The sequence below is a fragment of the Panthera uncia genome, chromosome B4 (assembly GCF_023721935.1).
Source record: "Panthera uncia isolate 11264 chromosome B4, Puncia_PCG_1.0, whole genome shotgun sequence".
Classification (NCBI taxonomy): domain Eukaryota; kingdom Metazoa; phylum Chordata; class Mammalia; order Carnivora; family Felidae; genus Panthera; species Panthera uncia.
In genome coordinates, this window is record NC_064809.1 from 1280083 (window position 1) to 1297517 (window position 17435).

At 49.4% G+C, this 17435-nt stretch overlaps 1 protein-coding gene across 1 annotated transcript in view; it reads right to left on the reverse strand.

Moving 5' to 3' along the window:
- ADARB2 (adenosine deaminase RNA specific B2 (inactive)) overlaps positions 1–17435 on the reverse strand; it is a 417306-nt gene that overhangs the window by 182669 nt on the left and 217202 nt on the right. The gene's annotated exons all lie outside the window — the stretch shown is intronic.

Consider the following 17435-nt stretch of genomic DNA (forward strand, 5'->3'; position numbering starts at 1 on the left):
AATGTTATAAAATGTTGGCTTTCAATGAAATGTGTAAGTTCGAGTATGTCTGACCTACAATTGCCTTTTTGTGACAAAGCCCATGAGAACCCACATGGGAAGACATGTGTGCCGTAGGGCAGGGCCTGGCTCGTATCACATCGCCCACCTGCTCTTGGCACCGACCTGCCCCTTCCCCGGGGGCTGTCACACCAGATACGGCCGCAGAGGCCCGGTCATCTTCCACCCAAATATGTGGAAAATATTTGGAAACTGCATTTTAAGCAATTTACCTATCATAGAATTTAAAGCCCATACACGTATAATAAAATTAAAGTGGATATAACATGGGGTGGGATGGAAACTTCACATGGACTCTGGGGAGGCAACATGACATCTCAAAGAAACTTTACATTTGCAGCTGACTGGTTCCTGCCCCAGACCCGGGGAGTCTGGGGCTCGTTTTCCTCTGCCGCTCAGAGTCACTCAGTGGGAGGTTCCTGCGGATGGTGGGCTGCCCCCCCCGCCCCGACATGCACAGGTCACGTGTCTGGGAGTATCTCAGCTCTGGGGAGCACCCGTCTGACGGAGTGAAATGGAGTAACTTCTGACTTTAACCCAGTGGCGTTCGGGCTTGAGGATGTGGCCAGTGGACAGTGGTGGCATTTTCTTGAGAGGCGGAACCATGACTCAGATTGGCCCAATCTCAAAGATTCCCGAACATTGGAAAGCTTATGGTTTTAACTCTCATTTCCTATCAGCAAGACACAGGAATGTTTATGCTATCGGGGAATCTTCAATACCAGCTGATGACGAAAATGGTTTTCTTAGTAAGGAAGATAGCCAGTAGCAGAAACTAAGTACGGAACTGTCCAGATTACCAAATGGCCTTTCGCTTCATCTTTCTGTTTGAAGACTCTAGGGCCTATCCTTAGAGGTCTGGAGACCGAGATGGACCCGACAGGACTACAGTCGGTCCAGTGACAGGACGTCCCGGGACACAGCGCTGGCGCTGTGTCTCCCAGGTAGTTAGACTCCTTTCCAGGTGAGCTTTGTACCGCTGGAGACAGCGTGAGCAATTATTAGCCTCACGGGGAAACTACGTGCTTCGCTTGAAAACAAAAGAACAGAAAGGAAAGCAATAAGAAAGAAGCAAATAGGAGAGGAATGGCTGTTCCCCCACCGTATGAATAAAGGACATCCCAGGAAAGCACGTATGCTGCCCTCGAGCACTTAGCGGGGCTGGGGGAGAGATGGAGAAGCCACTCACAAAATGCCATCTGCCAGGCTTGCGTAAGAGGAAGACGGGCCACAGCCCACGGGGCGCCAGGCTCCCTCAGCTCCCTAGCTGCTGACCACGGAGGGGCCCTTCCTCAGCCTACCGCACCCCAGCCTGGCTATCCACACCCTTGGTGGTTCCCTGGGCCTTCCACACCCTGCCCACGACCACACGTCGCACAAGACGCAGCCCTGCGGCCCCTGCCCTCCCACAGCACTCCTGCAGAACGCCTTGGGGTGTGTGTGTGCCCGCGAACCTGAGTCAGGGCTGTGTGGTTTCTGCCCTGGAGAGCTGGCTCCCTCTGTGATCTCTTTGTCAGACTGGGGAGGACAAACTGTGTCACCTGAAGTGACGCCCCCTTTCTTTCGTTTCCAGGGACAATTTGCACCAAATATTGTCATCAGGGGCTGTCACTTTCCCACCCTGCCTAATTCTCTGCCATCGTTTCACTTCCTTGGGCCAAAACCCCTTACGTTTTCATTTTTCATACTTGCATCTCGTGCCCCTTCAGATATTGATATCCTTCCTCGTTATCCAGCTACCCTCCTCCACTGTGTTTAAGTACATTCAATTTATCCTTAAAGTGAAAAAAATTTTTTTAAAGTCATATTATCCATTGATCTTATCGATTTTCTCCCATTCCTATCCCAAACCTCTCCCTTGACCTCTGTTTCTTCTAGTTTAACTCCTTCCACGATGCTCTACACCAGCAGATCAAACAGCTTTACGAAGGATTCCTTTTTATGAAGGATTTCTTAGAGCAGAAATCAGATTCTTTTCCAAAGAGAATTCCCAAAGGAGAAGCCTGACAGAGCCCACATACAATTAGGTCCTTGTTAGCAGAAATTAAAGGTATTATATAGAAAGAGGGGACTTCGTAGTGACCTAGCCCTGGGTGCTTTGTGCAAAGTGGCTCCAGCAAGATTGAAACAGAGTCAGTATCTCCAGGTCTGATTTCATTTCTATTAGGCCCTCGGTGGCTAAATTAAGAACCTTACGGATACCTAATTTAGATAAACCCTTAACTATTAACCTCCAATAATGTCATCATTTCACTGAGTAGAAAAGAAAACATCTGGCTGAGTTCAATTAGCCAAGGGCGTGGGTACAGAGGCCTCTGCATTCTAATTGCGTCTCACTGACCTTGATGGACGACTTCCGCCAGGAAGCAGGGCTCACGGGCGTAGCGGCCGCTGTGCATGTGGACAGGGCGCTGCCTTTCTGCAAACACCTTCCACGGGAGCGCCTGTACCCAGGCACAGCTGAGGGGTGCAGGGGAGGCCTTCTTTACACGCAGCTCTGAGCCTCAGCTGTGAGCCCCTTTCCTATTTTGGCCTTAAACGCTGGGGACTAATTGCCTTTTTTTTTCCAATTGTTGTCTCCTATAGAAAAGACTTGCACGATCTCTAAAAAATTATTGTTTCCTTCCACCTTGTTTCTTGTCTAAATGATGCCATTTTTTTTTTAGTAGCTGCGGTTGCATTTGGTGCACTGTAGGACACAGCGTGTTGAATCTCTGCCTCCAGGGCCCTGCCTTTGGTACTTATTAGATTCGTGGGCTACTTCTCAGAATGTGCCTCACGTACCTGTCGATCACCTCCACACCCCAGCTCTTTGACCTGTTTTTTTCTGTGCTTTTGTTGGGTACATCCGGCTCTCCTCCACTTGAATTTGATCGTAAAGGGGATTGAACAAGACTGGACTGTCCTGGGCGCCTGGGTGGCTCAGTCGGTTGAGTGTCCGACTTGTGATTTTAGCTCAGGTCATGATCCCAGGGTCATGGGGTCGAGCCCCATGTCAGGCTGCGTGCTGAGTGTGGAGCCTGCTTGGGATTCTCTGTCTCTCCCTCTGCCCTTTCCCCACTCACACACACTCTCTCTCGCTCTTGCTTTTTCCCCAAAGCAAGTTCCAAGACAAGGATCTGAGTATAGGAAATTTTTTCTGGGCATAATATCAGCCTGGCCTGGATGGGGTGATGCGGAGGGGGTGTAGAAGAGATGGGCCGGTCCACTGATGGCCCCTGGGGCTCAACCCACTCTGAGCCCTGGAAGGTGACACAGAACCTCCATCTGCTGTCCCCCACCCCAGAGACCAGGATGTGGGGTGGTCATCTGCTGACCCAGCCATCGCTGCCAAGGGCTGCTGCTGGAGGGAGGGGGCATCAACCCCCCGATTCTCCAGGCTGGTCTGCACGAAGTTGCCATGTAAAGTTCACACAGACTCAAGCTTCTACAGAAGGAGGCCGTTGAGTGTTGAGGAAAACGTGGGACTGATCAGCGTGTTCCATGTTTTCGTGAGATTGTTTAGACAAAGAAAAAAGAAAAAGGTTTGTGTTCAAATCAAATTTGGAGAATGAACATATTCTCATCTTTTGGAGAGTCTCAGAGTTTTCTTTTTTCCTTTTTTCCCCCAATTTTTAAAAGTGTATTTATTTTGGGAGAGAGAGAGAGAGAGAGAGAGAATGCATGTGCACATGAGCAGGGGAGGGGCAGAGAGGGAGAGAGAGAGAATCCCAAGCAGGCTCCCCATTGTCAGTGCAGAGCCCAATGGGGGCTCGATCCCATGAACCGTGAGATCATGACCTGAGCTGAAACCAAGACTTGGATGCTTAACCGACTGAGGCACCCCTCGATGTTGTCTTATTAAAGGCTCTGAGAGGTCGTGGACTGAAGAAAAATAAAGCTGACCTACTTAACTCCTGTTTTCTGGATAGAACACTTTCTCCTCCCAGGTAACCCCTGGTGATATTATGCAAAAAGCTTTATGGAATGATAAACTAGTGATCCAGTAAAAGCAGCCCCCAGCCTTTCTAGGTGAAAGGTGGCAGAGGACCTATGAAACGGAACACATTTGGAATGTTCATCCCCTAGGGACAGAGAAGAAGCTGGCGTGGGCTTTGCTCACTGTGGACAGTGATGTCCTGAGCTTCGCCACCCACAGGGCCACGTGGGGCTCACAGTCTATGCAGAAATGGCGTGGACTCCAAGGTCCATGCACTGGCTGGGATCGGCGCCCGTCCAGGAGGGGACACACGTGCAGGGGACGGGGGCTGCAGCCCTGGGTGAACAGCCCAGCAGGATGTGCTGCAGAATCAGGGCTCTTTTCTCTCACGGGTGGGAGGGATGGGGGCGTCTGGCATTTTGCTCATAGACTTCCGGAGAAGAACGGCTCTGGATGCTGCCTTCTTCGGAAAGAGGTTCCAGGTGATCTCGGCTGTTTGTCAGAGGGCAGACACACGAGAACGAAGATGAAATGAAATGGAGTTGTGGACAAGCCTGCTGAGTGCTGTCCCCTCGGCTGCGGGGGGCCTGCCTCAGGGGCCCGGCCCACGGGAGGATGAGCCTTCGTCAGAGTCAGAGTCTCTGCCTCCGCCAGGCAACAGAGTTTGCCTTAATCCGGGATGGTAAGTTTCCAGCCGCAGAGCTCTGGCGGCGTCATGACGCACACATCCGAGCAGATCGCGGGTGTGGAAGGACTGGTCCACTGTGCACACGGTGTGGCCCCGAGTCCGTGCTTCCATGGGAGTCTCAACCTGCGCCCACGCGTGAATAATTGAGGGGCGAAGGCTGGCTTCTCACTCTCCGTGCCTGCCTAGTTCTTATCTCAGCCCAAAGAACTTCTAAGACATGAGAGTTGACATTAGCCTGCTTCAGAATCACCCGGATGGTTTGCTTGCCTCCCCCAGGATGCTGACTCCACAGGGTGGGGGCAGGGGGGGAGGGGGCAGGGATCTGAGAATCTGCCTTCCTACAAGTACAGGTGATGCTGCTCTAGCTGGTCAGGACCACACTTTGAGAGCTGCTGTTCTGTACCCTCTGACCCCGACCTCAGAGGGGTCGTGTCAGCGCAAGGGTGGGCCACACGGCTCTGGGTCCCTGTTACGCACAGAAATGCTGGGTAAACTACAGCGGACTGGGTAAAACGGCTCCGTGGGAACTCACAGACTCATCAAGGTCTGCAGCAAGCAAGCAAACAGCAGCAGGAAAGTCTGTGGTGTCGCTGCGCACTCTTGTCCCGGCCTCCCTGCGCAGCCGGGCACAGACAGAGGAAGCCACCCCATTCCCCGTTCCTCCTTTGGACACAGGATGGGAGTGGAACTTCTCTGCACATTCTGGCTTGTTGGGGGGCTCCCTCGAGATGGATTTCTGTCTTGCCTGAACTACAACTGCCAGCCAATAATTCTACATCTGGAAACATTGTCCTTTAAAAATCAGGGAGAAATTAAGACATTGCCAGATAAGCAAAGGCTGGCAGAGTTCTTTACCGATAGATCTGCAGTAAATGCTAGACGGGGTCCTTCAAGTCGGAGTAAAAAGGTGCCAGGTGGCTGCTTAAAGCCACACGAAAATATAACGTTCTCCTGAAGATAAACACATGGACAAGTACATAAGCCAGCGGTCCATCATTTTGGCCCGTCATCTCCGCTCTTTATTCTTTTATGGGGTTTGGCACATGCAGTGGGTACACCAGGCAGAGATCTGTGACATCGGTAGTGTGAAGAGTGGGGGGCAGAGCTATACGGGGGGTGGGGGGAGCTACTGTATGCCGTTGAGGCTAATTATTATCAGTTTAAAGTAGATTGGTGTCATGGCACAGTTTAGATGATTCCCATAGCAGCCACAAAAGAAGCGTCTGTAAAACAGACACAAAAGGGAGGAGAAGGGAATCAAAACTTGTCATTATAAAAAATCAACTGACCACAAAGGAACGGAGTGAGGAACAAAACAACCAATAAGGCATACAGAGAGCAAAAAGTAAAATGTCAGAAGTGTGTCCTTCCCTGTCAGTACTTACTTTAAATGTAAGTGGATTAAACTCCCCAGTCAAAAGACAGATTGGCAGAATGGGTTAAAAAAATAGGGTCCAACCATCTGCGGATCCACAAGAGACTCACTTTAGGTGTAAAGACACAGGTAAATTGACAGTACAGGGTTGAGAAACGTGTTCCGTGCCGGTATTATTGAAAGGGAGGCTGTGCTAACACCAGACCAAACAGACTTTAAGTGAAAGATTGTTACTTAAAGAAAGCATTGTAAGAGACAAGGACCTTATATAATGACAAAAAGGTCAGCATAACAATTATAAGCATACATGCATTAAACATCAGAGTTCCAAAATCTATGAGGCAAACGTTGACAGAAGTGAAGGGAGCAGCAGACGACTATTGTGATAATGATAATAAAGTGGCCTCCACTATGCCACCTCTGAGACTAGAGAGAACAATCAGAAGATCAGGAAGGAAACAGGATGTGAACAGCACCCTTAACCAACGGGACCTAACAGATGTGTACAGAACCCCCCACCCAACAACAGCAAAGCACACATTTTTCTCAAGTGCACATGGAACATTTCTAGGATGAACCATATGAAGACCACCAAGCAAGCATTATTAAATTAAAAAAAAAGTTGAAATATGCAAAGTATCTTTTTTTGTTGTTTTTTTTTGATCACAATGGAGTGAAACCAGAAATCAACAGAAGCTTGAGACTGGAAAATCCATAAATAGGTGGGAATTAAACAACATACTCTAAAATAACTAATGGGTCAAAGAGGAAATCACAGGGGAAATTAGAAATTATTTCCAGGCAAATGAAAATAAAAACACAACCTACCAAAACATATGGGAAGCCTGGAAAGCAGTGCTAAGGGGGAAATTTGTAGCTGTCAACATGTACATTAAAAAAGAAGAAAGATCGCGAATCAACACTCCAGCTTTCTAGCTTAAGGAACAGAAAAATAACAAATTAGACTCAAAGGTAGAAAAAAAGGAAATAATAGAGATAGTATCAGAGATGAAACAGGGAATAAAAAATTGATAGAGAAAATCAGCAAACCCAAGAGTTAATTCTTCTAAAAGATCAACAAAACTGACAGATTTTTAGCTAGACTGTCCAAAAAAGAGGGAGACAGAAGAATGCTATGTCTAAAATCAGAAATAAAGGGACATTACTATTGATTTTACAGAAATGAAAGGGATTATAAACAAAGTACTATGAATGATACCAACAATTCGGATAATCTCTATGAAATGAAAAAATTCCTAGAAACACATAACCTATAGATACTGAATTATGAAAATGTAGAAAATCTGAGCGGATCTATAATTAGTAAGGAGATTAAGTCAGTAATCAAAACCTACCAACAAAGAAAAGTCCAGGAACAAATGGCTTCACTGGTGAAGCCAAGCATTTAAAGAAGAAATAATACCATTCCTTCTCAAACTCTGCTGAAAAGCTGAACAGGAGGGAATATTTCTTAGTTCATTGTATGAGGCCAGGATCATCCTGATTCCAAAGCCAAATAAAGACACTATAAGAAAAGAGAACTGTAGATTCATATTCTTGATAAATACTGATGCAAAAAACCCTCAACACAATACTAGAGAACACAATTCAACAGCACATGAAAAGGATAGCACCGTGGCCACGTGGGATTTATTACTGGAATGTGGGATAATTCCACATTAAAAATCAATTGGTAAGGGGCACCTGGGTGGTTCAGTCGGTTAGGCATCCAACTTCGGCTCAGGTCATGATCTCGCGGTTCATGAGTTCGAGCCCTGCGTCGGGCTCTGTGCTGACAGCTCGGAGCTGGGGGCCTGCTTCGGATTCTGTGTCTCCCTCCCTCCCTCTCTCTCTGCCCATCCCCCACTTGCACTCTCTCTCTCTCTCTCTCTCTCTCTCTCTGTCAAAATAAATAAACATTAAAAAAAATAAAAAAAAAAATCAATTGGTAAAATACGCCACATCCACGAAATGAAAGTGGGGGAGAAACAATCTTATCTCAACTGATGCAGAAAATTCATTTGACAAAATTCAAAACCTTTTCATGATTAAGACAAGATATAGGGAGCTACATCAACTAATAAAGGCCATATGTGAAAAGCCCATACTACACTCAATGATGAAAGGTTGAAAGCTTCTCCTCTAAGATCAGATGCCTGATCTAAGAAGAGATGCCTGCTTTTGCCACTTGCATTCAAGATAGTACTAGAAGTCCTAGCCAAGCAATTAGTCAAGAAAAACAAAGGGCATCCACACTGGAAAGGACAAAGTAAAATATCTCTGTTCACAGATGACATCTTACATGCAGATGGGCTACATATGTAGATGATCTACAAGTGTACACAATACAAAACCCTAATGATTACACACACACACACACACACACACACACACCTGTTAGAACTAAAAATGAATTCAGCAGAGTTGCAGGAAATAAAAGCAACACTCAAAAATCAGCTGCATTTCTATAGACTAACAATGAACAATCGGAAAAGGATATTGAGCAAACAATTCAATTTACAGTAGAAGCTGACAGAACGTAATGCCTAGGAATAAACATAAACCAAGGAGACAAAGACTTGTACAGAACTTGTACAGAAAAGTTGTACAGAAAACCACAGAACATTGCTGAAAGGAATTAAAGATGCAATAAAGGGAAAGGCATCCCACGTTTGTGGATTGGTGATGCTAATACTAAGAAAGGTAATTGGGAGATGCAAAGCATCTCTATCAAAATCTCAGTGACATCCTTTTTTTGCACAGCAAGAAAACTCCATCCTAAAATTCTTACAGAATCTCAAGGCTCTCTGTAGGTTCAAAACAATCTTGGTAAAGAATAAAGGTGGTTGTCTCACACTTCCAGACTGCAAAACTTACTACAAAGCTACAGTAATCAAAACAGTGCAGTCCTGGTATAAAGACAGACATGTAGACCCACGGAATAGAACAGATAGGCCAGATATAAGCCCTTGTATATACGGTCAAGTTACTTTTCAGAAGTTGTCAAGACTCAACCAGTGCTTCTGGGAAAACTGGGTATGCACATACAACAGAATGAAGTTAAAACCTTACCCAATTCCATATGCAAAAAGTAATTCAAAATGGATCAATGACCTAAATGCAAGAGCCAAAACTGTCCTGTTCTTGGAAGAAAGCACAATGAAATCTTCATGATATTGCATTTGGCAACAGTTTCTTGTATACAGTGGCGGAAGCACAGGAAACAAACAAACAAAATAGATAGATTGAACTTAACCAAAATTAAAATATTTGGTTCACCAAAAGATGCAGAATGAGAAGGCAACCTCCAGAATGGGAGAAAATTTCTGCAAATCATAAATGCTATTAGGGGTTAATATCCAGACTATTTGGAGAAGTCCTACAACTGCACACCAAACCAAACCACAAACAAACAAAAACAAACTCCAAAGAAGCAAAAAACCAAAAAACCTGGTTTAGAAATGAGCAGAGGACTTGAACAGATGTATGACCACACAAGAGCTACGAATGGGCGATAAGCACATAGGAAGATGTTCAACGTGACTAATCATTAGGGAAATGCAAATCAAGACCACCGTGAGACTCCACCACCTGCCCAGGAAGGGGGCAACTATTACAAAGAGAAGAGAAGAGAAGTGTTGGTGAGGATGTGGGAAAACTGGAACACTGAGGAGTGCTCTCGGCAGGAGTGTAAAATGGTACGAATGTGATGGAAGATAGATATTGCGGTGGTTCCTCAAAACACTGAAGCACAGAATCACTGTCCCACCCAGCACCTGCACTTCTGGTGCTGGACTCAACAGCACCAAAAGCAAGGACACGGAGAGACACCCGCACACATGTGTCCACAACAGCCGAGAGTTGGAAGAAAACCTCATGTCCGTCCGCAGATAAACGGAGAACAAAATGTGGTTCAGACACGCAACGGAATATTGTCCAGTCTGGAAAAGGACGGAGATTCAGACACTCCCCGTCACACAGATGGCCATTGAGAGCATTAAGCTCAGTGAAAAAAGTCCATCACAAAAGGGGAAAAGCTGTATGATGCCACTTCCACGGGCTACTTCGGGTGGTAAAAATCGTGGAGACAGTAAGAATGGTGGCTGCCAGGGCTGCAGTGCTTCCTGGGGACAGAGCTGTGGCTTGGGAAGACAAGAAAGTTCTGGAGATGGATGGTGGGGAAGGGTGCACAGCATGAATGCACTTAATGTCACCGAACTGTGTGCTTAAAGATGGTCAAGAAGGTATGCTATGTGTGTTTTACCACGATTAGAAAAAGGAGAAGAGAAGACCCTGTGAGGCCAAGCTTTAAGAGCAACGCCTCCTTGTCTTCTAATATTCTGCAGGGAGCCAGACTGCCCCGTGTTACTGTTTTAATAGCAACCTGCGACAGAGGAGGTTCTAAGTGAGTTCATTCACACTGTGGAAATCTGCTTACAAACCCAATACTGGAATCCCATTCCTCAAGGACTTTCCTGCCTCCACGGAAAGAGTACATTGGCAGTGAACTATGCGATTTTCACTGGTGCGGTTTATTTGCAAGCAGACTCTAGGTCCCGCCTGTGTGTCCCGCGCCGTGGGCAGATGTTGGCCGCAGGTGAGAAGGCGGTTGGCTCGTGGGGAGCAGATATAAATGGAACATCACCTGGAAGGAGTTTCATCATTCGATGTGCATTTTACAAATAGTCACTTTCCGAATTTACAATGTTAATTTATAATGATTATGAGGAGCAAAATAATCAGGGAATATGGATTTACTAACTTAGGGTGCTGGGTAATTTAGACTAGGGTAATACTGAATGGCTTGTGTATCTGTAGATTGGGCAGCTAGATCTAAGTCAACAAAAATAAAAAAAAACACTTAAAAAAAGGAAAACCAGCAATGATCGAACAATAACACTAAGATAAAAGCAATTTGATAACCTTTTATGGAAAGTTAAGCTGCTGGTCAGAGCTCACATTCTCACGCTCAGGGTGTTGCCTTTTTGTTTAAAAAACAGCATCAGAAAAGCTTTCTTATTGGGATTGTTAATGGTTTTTAAAATTAACATTCTTACTGCTATTTTTAGGTAACTGAGTTATTTGTGGTGGCCAATTTCTGAATTTCTTAATGGGTTCAAACTCATTTCTAATTCATCCAACTACACACTTTTTTGTGATAAAGAGTTTACCAAAAGAAAGCAATTTTTGCACACGGAAACGACTCCTTCTCAACCACCAGCAGTTCCTGTTTTATAGGAATGCAAATGAAATAACGCACACTCTTAAGCTTTCTCTAGAGTTTGTGTTGAGTGAGGGATCACACAGTTCCTAGCTGGTCAGCTCATTCCTAAATGAGTGGTTGCAAAATTTCATTCATAGTAGGGCATTCTGAATAAATAATCTGGGTATAGTTATCAGTAGGCCCTTTCCAGGCAAATTAACAGCCCAGCTGAACTCAACATGTAATTCTATCGTAAGTGAATATTTCAAATCAGTGAAACACACCCTTGGGACCTGCTGGAGGGAGAGCTCAGAGAACTTTCTAGAGCAAATCTACCAGTGAGAACAGAAACCAATCTAGGTCCTGGTCCCTGTACTAAGTAATGCTGGGACCAACCAAAACTGACCTTGCCACTTCCTCCAGGAAATATCTGGTCCTGAAAGAGAAGCCTGATGACTGGCGAAACAGCTTCCTCGTCTTCACCCCAGCTTCCTCACGGAGACCCGTTTCCAGAGCATCGCCTCATGGAGCCCACAACCTGTCACATCATGAACCCTGCTGTGCCTGACCAGGTCCCTGCCTGCAGGGCCCACCGTACTGGTGCCTCTTGCCCCCGCCCTGCCCCATAAACAAACGCCCTGCCCTAGTTGCCACTTGGGGACGGGGCCAAGGCTCCCTGAAGGGACATCCTTGCCCACCGCTGCACGTCTTACAAACTTAACTCTGTGCATCCAAGGTCATCCTGCAGGCTTTTCTGAGAGCGGCCCTTGACACTGTTAGTAAGGTGACTTCTAGGCACGGCCCACGGTAAAAAAAAGATCACCAGTCACACTTTTCTGCCGCCCCCTTCCCCAGCCAAGTGCCCACATAACCTCTTGCTTTGGGTGAGACATTGAGGTTTCCCCAGGAAAAATGGGATTGTTTGGGTGCCTGAGAAGGATCAGTTCCTTTTCTTGAAAGGAGGTTGTGTCTCATGATCTCCCAGGACATTTTCACCCCAAACCGTACATTTCTCCTGAATAAAATACAACCAGTCAAAACTCTGAGGAAATCTTAAGAGAATAATGTCCTGGCAACTGAAATACAAAATAAATTTAGGAAGACGTCAGACTCAGCTCTGTGGCGGAAGGTTGAAGACCGGCTTGGAGGGGTGGGGACCGCTGTTGACACTGTACCACGAACCCGGTTCTGAGAGCTTCGGGCCCCGACAGGGCTGGGCCAGCAGGCCGCCTCAGGCCCTCCGTCCGGATGCTGCCCTTCCAGTGGGGGTGGGACGTACGCCTCATTAGCTCGCACACAGAGAGGCATCTCGCAGCCCCGTGGGGGTCTCGGTCATGCCACTAACACATACACATACGTATCCGAGTCTCCATGGGAAGAACGGCCTGCCTCCGCATTTAAATTTCTACATTCACGGTACTTCCCCCCACAAAGCAAGCTCCCCGCCGCAACGTGGGGCAGCTGTGAATCTTCCGGCAGCAGCAAGCTGCGAAGTCTCTCTGGAAAGCAAGCTTCTGGAGCCTCACACGGTCCCTTCTCTTCCCTGATTTAATGAGGAGTCTATGAGATTAAGCTTCTCTGCGTTTTGGTGTTGACAAAGTGCACACTTTTATGGAAGCTACAGAGAAAGAAGGCCAAGAAGCCAGCACTCAGCTCAGGAGCTGAGGGTCGTGTTTCCCAGCCAGAGTCCCCAAGAGAAGGTCTCTTTTCCTTCTGTGCCTCGATGGCCATCGTCCTCACCATGGTGCCCCTGATCCTGAGATCCCAGCCCACTCACAGCTTCTGCCCTATCACTGAGCCTGTGGGATTTCTCCCTCCAGGCCCAGGGGCTCCCCTCCCGCATGGCTTGACTTTTCTCCATTATGTAGGATGAATTGTATGGGGCCCAGATTCCTATGTTTCTATTTGGAGACAAGGGTTTTAAAGAGGTGTGCTTGGTGTCCTTATAAGAAGAGGTCTGGCCCCACAGACACAGGGGACAGGCCTCAGGAGAAACGGACTTTGGGGCACCTTGGATTTGGACCAGCCTCCAGGCTGGGAGACAGTGAATCCCACTGCTTAAGTCCCAGCCAGTGGTGTTCATTGTGGCAGATCAGAGGACCATTTGGCACAAGTGGGAGAGACCCATGAAGAAGACCATTTTGTGTACGATGTGCTCATGGGTTTTGTGGCCAAACTTAAATGCTAATTTGAACATGACATAGTTTGTTGTTTTTGACTATTTTTAGTAGGACAGAGAAAAGTGGTTATTTTCAGCCCAACGGAATGAACTCCTTCAAAGCCAGAACCTGCCACGAGCTGTGGACGGGGACACGAGGAAACCACGTCAGCAGCAATCTTACACCCGACTCCTCGACAAGGAGATGTTAGATCGGTGACATCACGAAAACGGCCTCCAAACCGAAGTGTTTGTGTGACAGAGCCCTCATTACAGTCCTAGCGTTCGGGGACCGCCTTCCATCCCAGATGTCCCGCCCCGTTGGCTTTAAAAGTACACGTGTACCTGTCAGGTTCGCTGTCCCGATGCCGGTCCAGGAAATATGGCCACGGTAATTATAGTTCTTCCCGGGGTGAGGAAATGAGAACCAGCCGTAATCCTCTTATCATGGAGCCGGAGGATTTATTCCTCAGCAAAGGAGAGCAGAGAAATTTCAAGGGCAATTTATCTAATTCTTTCCCCGCATATAATTTTTAAAAAGGAAATTTTCCCCGATGAGGAAATGTATGTTTTTAAGAGTGATTCTTTAAAGATATTGATCTCTGGCGCATTCCCTGGCCTCTGATAGACTTTAAATAATTGTCCCAATTAGGCTACAAGGTGAGTTTCTAAATCTTTCTTTCCTTGACGAGGCACAGGTGAATTTTAAACTGTTTTAATTATTTTCCCATCGTTTTTCTGTTTTCCAAAGCAGAACCATTAAGGCTTCCTTTCAGCTTCCTGTCCCACTTTTTGGGGCACACCCGCCTCCCTTCCACCTTTGCTTACAGCGCCCCCAGCCTGTGCCCCTGGCCCACACCCCCCCTGAGCGCACGCCCCCCAGCCTGTGCCCCCTGGCCTGAGCCTCCTAGCCTGCACCCCTCAGCCCACGTCCCCCTCCCCCCACCAGCCTGCGCCCCCAGCCAACAGGGCTCACCTGTACCCTTCTCTCGCGGCTGAGCTAGCTTGACCGCCAATACACTATACAGGTGCTAACTGCCCAGAAAATGTTTCGGTAAATGGGAGCCGTGGGAGAGAAATCAAACAGTGGACGCTACAGGTTGAGTGTCATGTCCCCCCAAGATTCGTATGCTGAAGCGATACCCCCGTGTCAGGTGTCAGGAGGGGGGGCCTCTGTGGGGTAAGGAGTTCATGGGGGTGGAGCCCCCATGAGGGATTAGAGCGCCCCCTCGCCTGTTCCCCCAGGTGAGGACACAGGGAGAGCACGCTGTCTGTGACCCAGGCGGATTCACCAGACCCCGGGTCTGCCGGCACCAGGATCTTGGACGTCCAGCCTCCAGAGCCGTGAGGCCTCAGTGCCTGCGGTTTATGACCCCGCAGCCCTGTGGTCAGTTACGGCGGCCTGAGTGGACACGGGGGCCACTGGCACAAAAGACTGTAGCGTCTGACAGAAGCCAGGATGAGCCTCTACCCGCTTCCCGGGCCGCGTTCCAGCCAGAGAGATGCGAGGTGATTGTGGTGGCTTCCAGACCGGGATGCAGGTTTGTGGGGCAGAGAATTACCCTGTGTGTGTGCTTCCAGTCAGTTATGAATAAAACAAGCCACAAATGTGAGTATCACTTCAATGAAAAATAGACTCACATCTGCGGCATGCACCTGCTGAGAGCTTGCCCCGACGTGCCTTGGCCAGCAGCGTGGCTTTCCCTTATGTGCCCATGGGTCGGCCTGGACACTGGAGAAATCCCCTGGAAGCAGTGTGTGTGGGGGTGGGGAGCAGGCTGGGGGCGCCTGGGTGGGCGCAGGGTGAGGTTGTGACCGAGGGGAGGGGTCAGGGTGGGTGTGGGAGCACTGGCAGGTGAGGGGGGAAGGGGGGGGGGGCTCCTGACTCGAGCGACTGGGAGGGTGACTGGCCTGGTGTGCATTCCTCAGAGCTGGGTGTTCACGGGGCCTTTATTCAAGTGCTCAGGATACGGTCACCACATGACTGTCCCCGTCAAGGGGACCTGCTCAGGTGCAGAGCCCAAGCCAGCAACGCTGTGGCATGAATTAGCAGAGGGGAAGATTTGGAGCCCCCACCCAGTCAGGGACACGGGTGGCGGCCCGCTGCAGGCGGCTGATCCGGGTTCAGTAACTTGCATTTCCATATCAGTAATGAGTCATTTTATGTCTGATTAATGAAGTGCCTTTGGAGACGATGAACAAGTGTTCTGTCTCACGTTTTACAAAAGGCCAAATGCTCCCCTCTGAATGTGACTTGCTGAAAGAATTTTTGGCACAGACCCACCTTTAATGCAGCTTAACTGGTTGGGCTTCATCAGTGTGTGCTCCTCGAAATGCACACTTCAGGGAGTGAGAAGACATGCCATGGTCCGGGGGAAAATGCCTGCAAGACACGTGTCCCACATGCGTGGGGCCCTGTGGCCAGAATATATCGCGTGTTCTCACTCAGCAATAAGTAGATGGTCAAGCCGGTGGAAAAGGGGCAGTGAATCTGAACAGACACAGGGGCGAAGATGGTGGTTGTGGGAAACGTGGGGGAGCCTGGACGAGGCACCTCCCCGTGCTGCTGGGGCCCAAGGATGGCTATGCCGGCCTGGACCCAGACACAGGCTTACATGGGGCCCAAGGACGGCTGTGCTGGCCTGGACACAGACCACGCTTACGTGGGGCCCAAGGACGGCAGTGCTGGCCTGGACACAGACACACGCTTACACGGGGCCTGAGGACGGCCATGCTGGCCTGGACACAGACCGTGTTTACACAGGGCCTGAGGACGGCCATGCTGGCCTAGACACAGACACACGCTTACGTGGGGCCCGAGGACGGTGTTGCTGGCTGAGACATTGACCGTGATTATGCAGGCCCCGAGGACGGCCGTGCTGGCCTGGACACGGACACACGCTTATGCGGGGCCTGAGGACATCATTGCTGACCTGGACACGGACACACACTTACACAGGGCCTGAGGACGGTGGTGCTGGCTGAGACATTGACCGTGCTTACGTGGGGCCCAAGGACATAAGTGCTGGCCTGGGCACGGACGCACGCTTATGCAGGGCCCGAGGACATCAGTGCTGGCCTGGACACAGACACACGCTTACACGGGGCCTGAGGACGGCCATGCTGGCCTGGACACAGACCGTGTTTACACAGGGCCTGAGGACGGCCATGCTGGCCTAGACACAGACACACGCTTACGTGGGGCCCGAGGACGGTGGTGCTGGCTGAGACATTGACCGTGATTATGCAGGCCCCGAGGACGGCCGTGCTGGCCTGGACACGGACACACGCTTATGCGGGGCCTGAGGACATCATTGCTGACCTGGACACGGACACACACTTACACAGGGCCTGAGGACGGTGGTGCTGGCTGAGATGTTGACCGCGCTTAAGCGGGGCCCAGGGACATCCGTGGTGGCCTGGACATGGACGCACGCTTATGCGGGGCCTGAGGACATTGGTGCTGGCCTGGACACAGACACACGCTTACACAGGGCCCGAGGACGGTGGTGCTGGCTGAGACATTGACCGTGCTTACGCGGGGCCCAAGGACAGCTGTGCTGGCCTAGACAGAGACTACGCTTACGCAGGGCCCGAGGACATCAGTGCTGGCCTGGACACGGACACATTGTGCTTACGCGGGGCCTGAGGATGGCAGTGCTGGCCTGGACACAGACTGCCCTTACGCGGGGCCCGAGGACAGCCATGCTGGCCTAGACACAGACACACGCTTATGTGGGGCCCAAGGATGGCCATGCTGGCCTGGACACAGACCACACTTGCGCGGGGCCTGAGGACATTAGTGCTGGCCTGGACACGGACACACGCTTACACGGGGCCCGAGGACAGTGGTGCTGGCTGAGACATTGACCATGCTTACGCGGGGCCCAAGGACCTCAGTGCTGGCCTGGACACAGACTGCACTTACATGGGGCCCGAGAATGGCTGTGCTGGCCTGGACACAGACCGCCCTTACGTGGGGCCTGAGGACGGCCATGCTGGCCTAGACATAGACACACGCTAACGCGGGGC